This window comes from Gopherus flavomarginatus (assembly GCF_025201925.1).
Source record: "Gopherus flavomarginatus isolate rGopFla2 chromosome 13 unlocalized genomic scaffold, rGopFla2.mat.asm SUPER_13_unloc_3, whole genome shotgun sequence".
In the NCBI taxonomy this organism is placed as follows: domain Eukaryota; kingdom Metazoa; phylum Chordata; order Testudines; family Testudinidae; genus Gopherus; species Gopherus flavomarginatus.
The window spans coordinates 1,405,512-1,420,637 of record NW_026114611.1 but is presented as its reverse complement, the minus strand read 5'-3'; the positions used below and the strand labels follow the sequence as shown (position 1 = coordinate 1,420,637).

At 49.7% G+C, this 15,126-nt stretch overlaps 5 non-coding genes across 5 annotated transcripts; 4 read left to right on the top strand and 1 right to left on the bottom strand.

Annotated features, from left to right (window-relative positions):
• Positions 1-204: 204 nt before the first annotated feature.
• On the bottom strand, positions 205-286 carry TRNAS-GCU (transfer RNA serine (anticodon GCU)). Its single transcript has one exon. It is a non-coding gene; the product is annotated as a tRNA-Ser (tRNA).
• Positions 287-7,740: 7,454 nt separating this feature from the next.
• On the top strand, positions 7,741-7,812 carry TRNAC-GCA (transfer RNA cysteine (anticodon GCA)). The gene has a single exon. It is a non-coding gene; the product is annotated as a tRNA-Cys (tRNA).
• Positions 7,813-10,053: 2,241 nt separating this feature from the next.
• Positions 10,054-10,126, top strand: TRNAI-AAU (transfer RNA isoleucine (anticodon AAU)). Its single transcript has one exon. It is a non-coding gene; the product is annotated as a tRNA-Ile (tRNA).
• A 1,277-nt stretch (positions 10,127-11,403) lies between these two features.
• On the top strand, positions 11,404-11,476 carry TRNAK-UUU (transfer RNA lysine (anticodon UUU)). The gene has a single exon. It is a non-coding gene; the product is annotated as a tRNA-Lys (tRNA).
• Positions 11,477-14,331: 2,855 nt separating this feature from the next.
• On the top strand, positions 14,332-14,405 carry TRNAT-UGU (transfer RNA threonine (anticodon UGU)). The gene has a single exon. It is a non-coding gene; the product is annotated as a tRNA-Thr (tRNA).
• Positions 14,406-15,126: the final 721 nt, after the last annotated feature.

The following is a 15,126-nucleotide window of genomic DNA, read 5'->3' as shown; positions in this document are numbered from 1 at the left end:
TATGAGGCTGTTACCTTTTGAGATAAAGCTAAGACATACAGGACTAGAGAATTTTTTTTAGAAATCTGAGACTTAGACCTTTTATTTAAAGCAAGGGAGTTTCTGAGCAGGGTTTTGTTTGCAAAAAGCAACATTGTTTGATCTGTCATTGTACCAAAGGGGGAGATGGTTGTCTACAAAGGAAGAGCGAAGGCTAAATGCATCCGATGAGGATGGGATTCGAACCCATGCGTGCAAAGCACAATGGATTAGCAGTCCATCGCCTTAACCACTCGGCCACCTCATCTGAGATGTCAAGAAATGGACAGGACGAGAAATCTAAGGCCAGCAGAGATAGGGACACTAAGGTGTTCTTAAATACTAAGCGGAAGCAGGGGCTGAATGAGCTCCCCCCTCACACCTAATGACCAGCTGTGGGAAAGGCTTCAGGAACAGACCATGTTTGCATAGACACAGCTACTCTGCCTAGGTATGCAGCATCATGGGGCTGCTTCCCCAAAATGACCATTTTTAGCTGGTGGCGGGTTACAAATCACTTTAGCACTGAGTGGTATGAAATGTTATTATCCTTCCTGCATGAGTGAAGGGCAGCAGAACATACTTAGTCGGTCCTGATGGGTGAGGAATAGAATTTATTGGACTGCATAGAAGTGATTCAGAACGTCACCCTAAAGCAATGGTCCCCAAACATTTTACAATGTGTCCTCTTATCCATGGCTGTGGGCCCTCGGAGCCACAGTTGAAAACTGGGGCTGGGAGTGGGGTGTTGCTTGCTGAAGAAAGGGGTGCAGACAGGGGTAAGGGGGTCGAGGCCGAGCTGGCAGTCAGGGGCCCAGGCTGAGGGTGGGGTTGGAAAAGAGCTGGGACAGAGTTGGGCTGACTGGTGCTCCCTCCATGGGGGCTGGCTCAGCCCCTGAGGTGCCCCTATGAATCTTCCTCTTTGTTCCCCTAGGAGTCATGCCCCACATTTTGGGGACCACTGAACCCTACATGTTAAGCAGGGGCTAGTGATGCCAAAACCCAGGGAAAGGGAGAACAAGTGCAGGGGCCCCAGCACTGGAACTAGGCCCCCTCACTTCTGTCTGTGGCTCTGCCCCCTGCCACACCTTCCACCCACGGCCCCATCCACTATGTCACCTCTGTTCCACCCCTTCCCCCACTAGCCCCACCCTGTCACTCCTTTACCCCTGCCCCACTGTGGCCCCAAGACCAGAGAAGCTCTGTGCCCCTGCTGCAGCCCCCGGGCCATAGCATGGAGTGAGAGCTCCTCCTGCCCTGGGGCTGACATGGGGGAGACTTTTCCAGGGGGACCTAATTTCTCCAGGGCCCCTAGTCATGGGCTCCACAGCCCCTTGGTGACACAAGGTTTGGGGAGGCTGAGCCCCCCTGAGCCTCCATTATGTGCTGCCTAGGCTACCGCTGCTCAGTGTGTGGCCAGTCTCTCTGTGTTCTCTGCTATTTGTGCTGGGGATCCTGGCTGGCCTTAGGGGTGGGGCCCTCCGGCAGCTGCCCAGGGCTCCAGGGGGTCAAAGGGCACTGTGTGCCAGTGCAAAGGTGCTCACTGCTCTCCCCTGCCCCAGTGCTCCTCCATGGCCCCATAGAGGGTTGGGGGGAGAGGGGAGCAACACTATGTGCTCCATGCGTCCTGGTCACTTTCCCCACCTGGGCTGTGCTGTGAGGGGAGCATCAGAAGCTGCTGCTCTCTGCCCTCCCCTTATACAGCCTGGCTGAGGAAAGTGACCCGGATGCAGGGAACTCAGGTGATGTTGCTTCTTGCCCCCGCACCCCACCCCCACAGCTCCTAGGGGTGCCTGGAGGAGCAGCCTTCCAGGGAGGAGCGGGCAGCAACGCCAGCTGCTCCATGCACACAAGTCACTGTCCCCACGTGGGTGCAGGAGGGGTGCAGGGTTTAGGGTGAAGGAGGTGCAGGAGAGGGGCAGTGGCTGGTGGCACAGGAGTGGAGTGTGAGACTTAAGGGCAAAGGGGACACAGTGTAGGGGTTAGGGCACAGGAGGGAGCAGGAGATAGGGGTGAAGGAGGCACAAGGGTTGGGGGGAAATGGGGAGGGGATCGTCCAGGGGCAATGGGGAAGTGCTAAAGTACAAGTTTTGCCCGGGGCACCATTTCCCCTAACACTGATCCTTGATAACATTTCTTGCTGGGAGGTGTAGGGGAGAGAGATGAGGTGTTTTCTCTCTGTTTCTTTCCTCTCCATTTTCTGCTCCTTCCTTCTGTTCCAGAAACCTCCCTTGTGTTTCAGACTGTGCAGTGACGCCCTCCCCACCCCAGGCCTCTGCAGCCTTTGGTGCAGAAAGATCCCAGGAGCTGAGGAGGAATCCAGGGGTGAGTAGCTGGCAGGAAGGAGTCCTAGCAGCTCTTCTGGGAGTGCAGGGGAGAAATGACTCCCCCTTCTCTAGATTCTCCCCATGGGGCTCTGGGGAGCAGGGAGCGTTGTGTGATAAATTCCATCCAATATCCCCCTTTGATCCAAGCCGAGGGACATCTCAGCTCTGCACGTTCCCCTTGGCAGCACCAAACAAGGGATGTTTTCCACTGCGCAGGAGACCCAGCCAGGGACTGATGTGCTGGAGATATGTTGGGAAAGGGACTGTCTGAATTCCCAAGGCTGGAAACGAACAATCTGTAGCGACATCATTAACCACTCATGGACTCATAGACTCTAGGACTGGATGGGATCCCGAGAGGTCATCAAGTCCAGTCCCCTGCCCTCATAGCAGGACCAAATACTGTCTAGACCATCCCTAATAGACATTTATCTAACCTACTCTTAAATATCTCCAGAGATGGAGATTCCACAACTTCCCTAGGCAATCTATTCCAGTGTTTAACTACCCTGACAGTTAGGAACTTTTTCCTAATGTCCAACCTAAATCTCCCTTGCTGCAGTTTAAGCCCATTGCTTCTCGTTCTATCATTGGAGGCTAAGGTGAACAAGTTTTCTCCCTCCTCCTGATGACACCCTTTTAGATACCTGAAAACTGCTATCATGTTCCCTCTCAACCACAAACACACTCTAACCATGATCCAGCCAGTAGGGAAATGGGCAGGAATTCTTGCTGTTCAGCCAGGGCCACACGTACAGAGCTGCACAGCAGTGACTGTGCTGGGGAAGCTGGTCTGAGCAAACAATTGGAAATGATCCTTCACTGAGAACAGAACCAGAGTGTAGAAAGGCCCCTGTGTTAAGTGGTGGTGGCTGAGGGCTTAGGGAACTGGGGTATGACACCATAGGGGTCTTTCTGTGGAGGTTTGATTTTTGCCAGCTAGGAAAGGCTGGTGTGTGGTGTCTTCATGGCTGTACTTTCAGTGATGCAGGTTTCTCTATCCCATTGTTCAATGGGCATCCTACTAGATTGCCAGCTGCCTTTCAACTGCAGTGTGGAGACTGTTTGTGTGCGGGGAGAGACAGTGGTGTATTGAGGTAGGTAAGACCGGATCATTATTATCCCTACTTGAAAGAGGGAGAAGCTAAGGCTGAGAAAGGAGAATTGACTTGTCTTAGGTCACACAGCCAGTCAGTGGCAGAGTTGGGAAAAGGACTCAAGAGCCCTGATTTTCAAACTAACCATCAGATCTTGAATTTCAGACATGGAATTACCTGAGTAAAGTGCTCTCACATGAGCTCAAGACCAACAACAGGACACAGTAATTATTCAGCAAGTACTTGAGGAGAACTGCAATGTTAGAGAGAATCATGAACTGCTCAGAGACCATTAATGCAGAGAAGTAGCAAAATTCTTCAAACATATGACTGGTTATGACGTATTTACTTGGTCTTAAAAGAGAAGAACAAGGACCTGAGTCTCCTCCTTGTTAATAACCCCCTGCTCAGCCAATCAGGGTAGAGACTGAGGAAGGGAGGATGAGGGTTCTCACCAGAGGCCAAAGGATGGCTCAGGTCACTGGTCGGGATCACTGCCCGAGCACTATCTCAGCCGCACATTTTTGGGTGGACCTCCCAGAGTGGGAGCTACAGAGCACTCCCCCGCAACACACACACACAGACCCCTCACTCTTGGTGTTGGGCGGGGAACAGGTGAAAGGACAAAAGAAGCAAGAGACAAAGAGAAAGGAGGAAGGGATGGATGCAGGAAAAGATGAAACAAAAAGGACAAAACCTAATGTCCCCAGTGATTCTAAGGGACAAAATCTCAGGTGTGGAATAAAATTCAGCCTCCTTAAGCTCATGTTTTCCATGCCTAGAATTCAACTGTCACCAGATGGATCAGACTGAACAGGGTTCAAACCTCGAGGAGGCTCTTACCTTCTAAACAGGGACGGCTGTTTTCTAGTAAAATCAGGCAAAGGAAAGGAGAAAACTTGAAAGAAGTTCCTCCTGGCGCTCACGTTTGTGAACCCGAATACTCTCTCAGTCCTCAAAGAGAGACCTGGAGAAGGAGACTTGCTGAAGCAAAGCCACAAGGGTCTCTGAGGTTTCCCTGGCCCTTCGCCCCTCTCCTGCCTGGCTGATGTCAGCATCTCTCTGTGAGGTCATCACCTCCCCACCACCTTTGACCAATAGTCTGAGGTCCTGCAAAAGGCTTTTGTGATGTCACTGCCACACCCCTCCCTTGCTGTGCTAATGTCCTGCCCCTGGCCAGGCACTTTGGAGGTTTGAGCTACTCCCTGTGGATCACCCGTCTCAAGGAGCGTTCATTCTAGGAAGCAAGCCAGTAGTTTTGGATCATCTGCAAATTTTGTCACCTTACTGCTCAGCAGATCATTTATTAATATGTTGACTAGTCCTGGTCCCAGTACAGACACCACTAGATACCTGTTTCCATCCTGAAAACTGACCATTTAGTCCTACCCTTTGTTTCCTATCTTTTAACCAGTTATTGATCCACATGAGGACCTTCTGGAGGTGAAAGTAAGCCGGTATGTTACGGTATGGGGTACTGGCAAGAGCCTGTATGCTGTGCCAGCCCAGCCCATCTTCCCCAGGCTGGTGATTTAAAGGGTCCATGGCTCCCTGCTGCGGTCGGAGCCCCGGTCCCTTTAAATTACCTCCCAAGCCCCCCTGCCGGAGCCCCAGGGAGCAAATCACTGCAGTGGATGCTGCTCTCTCCTGCTCTGCGAACACAGAGCAGGGGTGGCAGAAGCTTCCTTACAGTGGAGGGGGCACTGTTATCCGAACTGTGGCACCCCCATGACACTCCTTCCTTAAGGACCCCCACTCACAGCACCTCTCCCCTCGAGGCCACACCCACAGAACACCTCTTCCCCAAGACTGCACCCTTCCCCCCTCCATCATTTGTCCTAACAGCCAGCAAAGAGTGGTGGGGCCATGGCCCTCTAACCCCCCTGTTCCAGCACCCTTGACACAGAGCTAAGCAGGCAGCAGTGTGTACGTGTATGTGTGTGTGTGTGACAGAGAGTGCTGGGCTGTGCTGAGCTGAGCCAGTGAGGGAAGGGGGGCTGATGTCGGGGCTGTCCCCTGCCTCAAGACTGGTTGCTTCCAGCAGCTGTCTGAACTTAGAGACAGTGTGCCGACACACTCACTCTCCTCCCCACACACACACACATGCTCTCTACCCCACCACGCACATTGCAGTTGAAGAGCAGCTGGCAATCTAGTAGGATGCCCACGGAACAATGGGATAGAAAACTATCATGTGATGCTGTACCAGCCTGTGAGGCTTTGCAAACCCTTCCCAAAGCACCCTGCAGCGAGTTGCACAGTGGAATAGCTACCCACAGTGCACTGCTCTCTGTGGCCATCCAAGAGATGCTAACATGGATGTGCTCTGGTGACACAGGGTGGACATGCAACAACTGTTCAATTAAAACAGTTTAACTAAAGCCACATTACTCTTTCATGTAGATGTAGCTTGAGAGTGAGACAAGACCCAGCTCCACTGAAATTAAAGGACCACTACTTCCTCTGTAGTTGGTAGGACTTAAACCTGTGCAGAGAAACCACAATGGATTTCTAGCCCATTACCTTAACCACTTGCTTGATATGTGGCTCTTACTGCACTCTAGTTCTGTTCTCACTGAGTGATCAATTCCAGTGGTTTCCTCAGACCAGCTTCCACAACGCACACACTGCTGTGCCGTTATGTAAGTGTGTCCAAGGCTGAACAGCAAGAATTCCTGCTCCTTTCCCTTCTGGCTGGAGCATGAGGAGAGTGTGTTCGTGGTTAATGACGTTGCTGTAGCTTGTCCATTTTCTGCCTTGATCATTCAGACAGTCCCCTTCCCGCCATATCCCCAGGGCTTTGCCAGAGGGTTGGTGGCTCCTTTCTTTCTTCACCCTGGAGTAAACTCAGCTTTTTATTCCATCCTTGTTGTTTCAAGGAATAACAACAGATGACCAAAGAAAGAGGTGGACAGGGTGGGTCTCAGGGGAGGGGCAGAGAGATGTGGGCAGTGGGCAGGTCAGGCCAGGGGAGCAGGCAGAGAGATGTGGGTGGTGGGCAGGACCGGCCTCAGGGGAGGGGTCAGAGAGGTACAAGCAGTGGGCAGGGCAGGTCTCAGGGGAGGGGCAGAGAGGTACGAGAAGTAGGCAGGGCAGGTCTTAGGGGAGGGGCAGAGATGTGTGGGTGGTGGGCAGGGTGAGTCTCGGGGGAGGGGGCAGAGAGGAGTGGGCAGGGGGGTCTCAGGGGAGGGCTCAGAGAGTTGTGGGCAATGGGAAGGGTGAGTCTCAGGGGAGGGGGCAGAGAGGTGTGGGTGGTGAGCAGGGTGAGTCTCAGGGGAGGAGGCAGAGAGGTGTGGGCAGGGGGGTCTCAGGGGAGGGCTCAGAGAGGTGTGGGCAATGGGCAGGGTGAGTCTCAGGGGTGGGGGCAGAGAGGTGTGGGCAGCAGGCAGACCTTGGGGTAGAGGGTGGAGAGGTGCGAGGAGGCCTTGGGGGAGGAGAGGAGTGAGCAAAAGGTGGACCAGCAGGCCTCAGCCAAAGAGGAAGAGCAGGTGTGGGAAGTGGCCAAATGGGAGTGAGGGCAGAGCACAGGTGGGGCCTCAGAGGGAGGAGAATGAGTGAAGGGGGTGGAGTGGGGGGACAGCACCATGGTCTGGGCAGGGCCGCCCACCGGATTCAGGGGGCCTGGGGCAAAATAATTTCAGGGCCCCTTCCATAAAAAAAAGTTGCAATACTATAGAATACTATATGCTCATGGGGGCCCCTGCAGGGCCTGGGGCAAATTGCCCCACCTGCCACCCCTCTGGGCGGCCCTGCCCTCAGCCTCTTCTTGTAAGTCCTCTGTCCCCTAATCATTTTTGTTGCCCTTCCCTTAGACTTTCTCCAATTTGTTTCTGTATTGGGGGGGGGGGGCGCGAAAACTGGACACAATGCTCCAGATGTGGCCTCACCAGTGCTGAATAATCACTTCCCTCGATCTGCTTGCAATGCTCCTACTAACCTAGCCCAATATGACCAGTTCCCCATATTGAATGCAGACACAGCAATACTTGATAAATTGGTTCCTGTCCATTCAGGAGGTTATTTCCCACCTATTTATAAATAATGAAGATGCTCTAAGTGGAGGGGAGAGAGCTGTTCTGTCCGTGCAGTTAATCCATCTCCCCGAGAGGTGGTAGCTATGTCACTGGGGGAAGCTATATTGGTGAATGTGCAAGCTGTGATGTCTACATGTATATATAAAGTTTAATCAAACCCCATTTTTAAAACACCTGTGGTCTGGGAATAGAAAAGGAGCTCTCTGAGGCGGAGCCAGTCCTTCAAAATCCTTAAGATCACTGACTTGCCTTTGTAAATGGCATGGGGGTATAGCTCAGTGGCAGAGTGTTTGACTGCAGATCAAGTGGTCCTTGGTTCAAATCCAAGTGCTCCCTTACAAACCTGTTCTTCCAATTAAAAGTAACTTTGTTTCCAGTATGTTCAGGAGCTCCACTAAATAGGGGTCCCTGAAATGAATAAACACACTCAATGCTTTCCTGTACAAGTGTGTAAAAACCTAGCAAACATGTCCCCCAGCTGAAATCACTTCCAATCCTCTAAGTGTCTAGGTTTGTTTTCATCAATTAAATGAAGACACATTTGCAGGTCCTTGGCCTCCATGGGCTGCAATGTGCAGAAGAACAAGAACCACATCCTCTTGGGAGGAATGGACTAGTTTCTATTACATTTGGTAAATAAGTTGCCATGGGGACTGAAAACTCTACTGGAGATGGATAGGAGCCTGTTACAAAAATAAAATAACCAAGATTTACCAAACTCCCTGTGACACATTTAAACCTCTCTTCGTGCGCACAGTATCAATTGGGGCTCTAACAAATGTTAACCTTCCTGTAACACAGGTCATTGTTCCTTGTAACTTTCAGATGCATTCAAATGGCAGCTGTTTACAGGTCATGGGCTGCTAGTTCATGAGCAAGAGCAGAGCCTCTGTAAGTTTACCAACCATAGAGCTTGTTATGTCTGCATCTAAGTAAGTGCAGAGTTATTTCAATGGCTCCTACACTGACATCTGCTGCCCCTTCTGCCTGGTTAATTGCACTATTTGGAACTTGCTCCTAAAAGTGCACCCTTTCTGGGAGTGAGTCAAAACTGCCCAAGGAAACCCCATTGGGTTTCAAGGGCAGTTTGAGCAAAGAGGTGATGGGACAGCACAGGGGTCTCAGAGCTTCTCTTTCATCGCAGGGTCAGAGGGTGCTACTAGCATGATTGTGGGGTTCTCTTTCTGGCTGCAGGAGGAAAGGGGTGTGTAGTGGATTAGAAGTGGGGGCCTAGAAGTCAAAGAGAAAACATCTCCCTTTTCAGCTTCAATGCTCATTGAACAAGAACATGGCTTCTCATCTCTTAGGTTTCAGAGGAGCAGCTGTGTTAGTCTGTTTCCTCAAAAAGAACAGGAGTATGTGTGGCACCCTAGAAACTAACAAATTTCTTAGATTCTGTTGCTATCATGTGGCCATTTCATTTCACTTCTTATTATTAAAAGGTTTGAGTACTTCACACAGAAACATTATTTCCTTGGGAAAGACGGAGAAATGGAAGCTGCATTGATTTAATCCTCTGAAAATTAAATAAGGATTAAAATATTCCCCAGACAGCTCAGTCCCAACCGTTCTTCCTCACTGCTGCCAGGGAAACTCAGTTCTGTCCCACGGCCCCAAGAACTGCTGGGTGGAAGTCCTGGGTCTGATGTGCAGTAAGAAAAAAAAAAGATAATGGATGTACCCTATCTCCTAGCACTGGAAGGAACCATTGAATCCAGCCCCTTCCTTCATTGGCCAAAGCAGACAGTCTCTGCATAAAAGAATAAATGGACACAAATCAGATGTCAAGAATTATAACATTCAAAAGCCAGTCAGAGAACACTTCAATCTCCCTGGTCACTCGATTACAAACCTAAAAGTCGCAATATTACAACAAAAAAACTTCAAAAACAGACTCCAACAAGAGACTGCTGAATTGGAATTAATTTGCAGACTGGACACCATTAAATTAGGCTTGAATAAAGACTGGGAGTGGATGGGTCATTACACAAAGTAAAACTATTTCCCTATGTTTATTTGCCCCCTACTGTTACTCACACCTTCCTGTCAACTGTTGGAAATAGGCCATCCCGATTATCATTGCAAAAGGTTTTTTCTCCTGCTGATAACAGCTCACCTTAAGTGCTCACTCTTGTTATAGTGTGTATGGCAACATCCATTTTTTCATGTTCTCTGTATATATATATATATCTTCCTACTGTATTTTACACTGCATGCATCCAATGAAGTGGGTTTTAGCCCAGGAAAGCTGATGCTCAAATAAATTTGTTCATTTTCTAAGGTGCCACAAGTACTCTTCCTTCTTTTTTCCAGATAAATTAATGGAGGTAAAGTCCATGAATGGGCATTAGCCAGGATGGGTAAGGAATGGTATCCCTGGCCTCTGTTTGTCAGAGGGTGGAGATGGATGGCAGGAGAGAGATCACTTGATCATTTCCTGTTAGGGTCAGTTCTTCTGGGGCACCTGGCATTGGCCACTGTTGGCAGATAAGATGTGGGGTTGGATGGACCATTGGTCTGACCCAGTATGGCCGTTCTTATGTTCTCATGAAGGGAGGGGCAGAACTCTGGGACAGAGTTTCTGTAGTGTAGTGGTTATCATGTTTACTTAATGTGTAAAAGGCCTCTGGTTTGAATCCAGGCAGAAACAATAAGGGCTTAATTTTCCCAGCTTCTACTGGCCTGTCCCTGCTGTTGTAGGAGCAGCAGTGATTTCTATGCTCAAAAGGTCTGTTATACTTCCCCTGCTCCTCCTTTTGTCTCCTCTCCCTCTCTGAATGCCTGTGAAGTGGCTTTACCCTTCCCGCTCACTCCTAGACTACTGGAGGGATGAATGGGCTGGTTGAAGAGCAGAAGAGCTTCCAGGTAGACAAGGTGTCTGGGACTCTAATTAGGCAGCACTCACAACCCCAGAGCATGGACACTGCCCAAGGTGGAGTGTGACCAACCAGATGCAGCCAAGTCATCTCTAGTTGCAGACCATTAGGTGCAGGTCCTTAAAAGGAGAAGGAGCCATGTGCTCAGGAGAGCACTCACAGGCTTGTACCTCCAGTGAATGCCCTTTGCCCGGACCGCCTGGCCAGTGGATTTCTGCGTTGTATTTCACTGTGCCTCAGGAAGACTTACCTTCATCGCACTGTCCATAGGTGCGCTGTGGGACACTTACCTTGCAGAATCCTGACATCTCCAGTGCTGTGCCTGTCCTGGGAGCGTGAGTATGCAAGTGTGAGTGTGACACTCCCCCCCTTCTTTTTTTGAGCTTAGCTGTGAGTATAATAAAAGTGCTGCTTTCTGCCAAACTCTGGTGGGTCATTAGTCCTCCATACACTTACTAGCTAGCCCAATTTTGGGTAAAACCTGTGATAAACTCAACACCAGCAGGATAGACGGTGGTGAAATGAGCTGAGAAAAAGCCTTAGCTTCAGTATCTCCCATACGGTCCATGCTGGAGCTCTTTTTTGATTCTGGGACTGCATGGTCACCTGTGCTGATCGGCGCTCCACGCTGGGCAAACAGGAAATGAAATTCAAAAGTTCATGGGCTTTTCCTGTCTACCTGGTCAGTGCATCCAAGTTCAGATTGCTGTCCAGAGTGGTCACAATGGTACACTGTGGGATAGTGCCCGGAGGCCAATACTGTCGAATTGCAGCCACACTAACTCTAATCCAACATGGCAATACCAATTTCAGGGCTACTCCCCTCATCGGGGAGGAGCACAGATATTGGTATTAAGAGCCCTTTATATCGATATAAAGGGCTTTGTTGTGTGGATGGGTGCAGGGTTAATGCGATTTAATGCTGCTAAATTCAATATAAACTCGTAGTATTGACCAGGCCAGTGAGAGCAGCAGGTTTCCCCTATTGTTTCTTGCACTTGTTTTCTTCACTAGCTTTTCCTCTGCACCAAGTTGTTCTGGTTCCTTGTGAGCCTGGCTAGCTCAGTTGGTAGAGCATCAGACTTTTAATCTGAGGGTCCAGGGTTCAAGTCCCTGGTCAGGTGATAAACTACTCCCCAAGGTCTTAAACTGTCTTTCTGGTGTCTTCTTTGACATAACTTTCTCTCTTCAGGATTTTCCCTTTCCTCAGAAGGGACTTTTTGTGTGTGGGTTTGAAGGGGCAACTTCCTGACAGCCCCTTTGTCCTTGCAGCCTGGAAGAATAAAGGCCTCTGGACATATAGCATGTTCCTTCCCTGCACACACACACATGCAAACACAGAATATCCCTAAGGAACTAGAATCACCTGCTGCCTTCCCCTTTCCTGCTGGATCCCCAAACGAGGATGCTCTTCAGCCTAAACCCATGTCCCCTCTTTTCCCAGTGCCCCTCAGTCCCAACCCTTAGTCCCTCCTATGCACACTGCTCCTCTCTCCCCACCAGAGCCTACTCCTCTTCACCCTTCTCCTCTGTTCCAACCCACAGCCCCCTCCTATTCCCAGTGCCCCTCAATCCAAACCCACAGCTCCCTCCTTCCCTCCAGCAGCAGGTGCTTCAGACTCCCGTCTCAGGAAGATTTTCTTGCAAGGTTTCATGTATGAATCTGCATGTGGATTTTACGGTATGTTTGAAATATGTTGGGTTGCTTGCCGAAATGATCACTTTTGCCTGGTGTTGGATTCCCAGTCTCCTTGTTTTTGGGGAAGGAGAAATAAAGCATTGTTATCCTTGTTGTGTGAATCAGGGGCAGCACAACTGTACTTGGCAGACCCCGACTGAGGGACTCACTCTCAATTCAATAGCACTTGCTAGGCAGTGGACAGGGGTTCCAAAGCCAAGTGGGCTAGGGCCTGGGTTCTCATACTAAAATTTAGATGTTAGACCAACTTTAGGATAGGGTGGCTGTGGAGGGATGAATGAGTCCCTAGACAGCACAGTGAGTACGGTGCCTTCTTATTTTCCCCCTTTTCCACCCAGGATGGCAGGTTAACTGTACAAAGGCACCTCTGGGCTTGCACTGACTAAGGACGACAGCTGTGAGTAGGGTGCAGAGAGGGGATGGTTCATGTTAAAGGATTTTTGGTTGCTGGACTTACGAACCATAGGGGGAAGGACACTGCCCAGCTTATTTGGGAGTGGGTCTTTTCCTCATGGTTTATGTTTATGTGTTGGGGCTGCTGACATGACCTCTGCTAACCCTGGGCTTACGTTGCAATGTAGGCATACTGTGAGAGGGCATCTATACTGTGACAAAATCCCTGTGGCCTGTCTGGAGTGGATGATCTGATTTGGATTCCTGGGGCTCAAACTGGAGCCTAGACTCAGAGACCCTCACCCCTCGTGGGGTCTCGGAGGCTTGGCTCAAACCCAAGGGTTTGCACTGTAATTTTATAACCCTGCAGCACAAGCCCCACAAGCCTCAGCTGACCCAGTGTTTGAGAATAGTGACTTAGGTGTGTTAATGGCAGTGTAGACATAATGCTAGGCTATGTCCACACTGCAATGAAACACCCAGGGCTGTCCCATGCAAGCTCAGGCTCCCAGGGCTTGGGCTGTGGGGTGGTAAATTTGCAGTGTAGATATCTTGGCTCAGGCTGAATACCGGGCTCTGGACTCCACAAGGTTGGGAGGGAGTTTAGCAAGCAAAAAAGGTAAAATGGCAGTGGAGTACTACCGTGGATTCAATGGCATTTCTCCATTGGTCTGTCTGCTTTGAGGCAGGGACAATAACACGTCCTGCTGCATTTGTTATTTCAAAGGGTGGTTTAGGATTTTCATTCTCACACATGGTGCACAAAACAGGACTCAATCCTCTGTGGAAACTAAATGAGCTGCTCACAGATTTTGGCAGCCACAATGAGCCATTTGGTGTGAGAGCCCAGACCTGCCCCTATCCCAGAGAGATGGGGTCATCTGCAAACAGCTTGGAACACTGATCTATCAGCTCTTAACTCCCAAACTTTCAGTAACTCTATTGTCAGTGCCTGTGAGTGTAATTTAAACCATAAGAACAGCCATACTGGGGTGGACCAAAAGTCCATCTAGCTCTGCGTTTTGTCCTCTGACAGTACCCAATACCAGGTGCCCCAAGAGTTACTCAACAAGGCATCACTGGGAGTTGAACCCAAGATCTCCTGTTTACCAAACAAGGGCTTTAACCACCTAAGCCATGGTACCTTCCTGTGGCTAAAATACACTGTCTGCTCACACTTGACTCCCTGCCATCCCCACTGGGGACTGATAAACTTTGCATGTGTTTGAATTCTGCAAAGCAGAGGAGCAGGTGAGGTTTTCCTTGCAGGTTGTGTGTGTGTGAATCTTTGGCCAGGTCTGCACTACAAAGTTATTTCAACATCATTATATTGCTAAGATGTGTGAAAAACACACAACACTCCCTCGGTTGGCAGCTTGTGCCCGGTGTACACGCTGCAATGCCGCGTCTGGCGACAAAACTGCCCTGTTTTGGTGACAAAATAAAATCACTTCGACAAGAGGCCTGGAACTTTTTGCATCAAACTTAAAGTGACAAATTGTCAGTGTAAATGCTGCTGGTTATCATATTGCCATAACTGGCCTCCACCAGTATCCCATAATGCCCGCCATGAACTCACCTGCCCTGCATTCCTGCTGCAAAGGCTGGGCCCCTCCCCTTTCATAGCTCCAGAAAGTTCTAACAGCTGAGCTGCTATGTACACTGGGATTACCTTGATAGAACTACATTGCCAGCCTAAGTAATGTAATTAGACCAATCTAATTTTGTAGTGTAGACCTGTCCAAAGAATCACACACACACCTTGGGAGCAAAACTTCACCTTCTCCTCTGCTTTACAGAAGCCAAACACTAGCAACCCTTGTCAGGGCCCAGTGGGGCTTGTCAGAGAGTCAGGTGTGGGCAAACACAATGCTTTAAATAACAGTAGGCACCATGGCTTAGTTGGTTAAAGTACCTGTTTTGTAAACAGGAGATCCTGGGTTCAACTCCCAGTGGTGTCTTGGGCAGTGGCTTTTAGGGCACCTGGTATTGGCTACTGTCAGAAGACAAGATTCAGAGCTAGATGGGCCTATGGTTGAAATTACACTCACAAGCACTGTTAATAGAGTTACTGAAAGTTTGGGTGTTAAGAGCTGATAGGTCAGTGGTCCACTCCCCTCAATGTGGTTTTACCATTTCCACTAGCTAAACTCCCTCCAAACCTCTATAAAATTACAGTGCAGACATAGGGGCTTTAGCCCAACCTCTGAGGCCCGGTGAGGTTTTCTGAACCCAGATTTCAGTGTGAACACAAATATCTGCATGACAGTTTTTAGCCTCTGAGCTTTATGCCCATGAGCCCAAGTCAGATGACCCAGGCCAGCCATGCTGCCATCTTTATCCCAGGAGAGATGGACTCTGAGGGCACGTCTCCATTGTAGTGGAAGCCCAGGTGTGGTACGCTGTGCTCAAAGCAGCACCTGGAAGCCCCATATTCACCACTCTCATATAATGATGATATGGTTTGTACAAAGTCTGCCTGGTGAGGTATCATTTCAAAAGTCTTGATCTGTTGAACATTAATATCTTGTTGGATTGTGTGTGCTCGCATTGGTTGAGAAGTTATGAAGTTTTGCTTTGCGTGCGTTACTGAGATATGTCATGAGGTTGAGAAATGCCCACCACCAGCCTTTCAGGTGCGACAAATGAGGAGCCAGACTCGCTGCTGGCCCACTGAAGGTA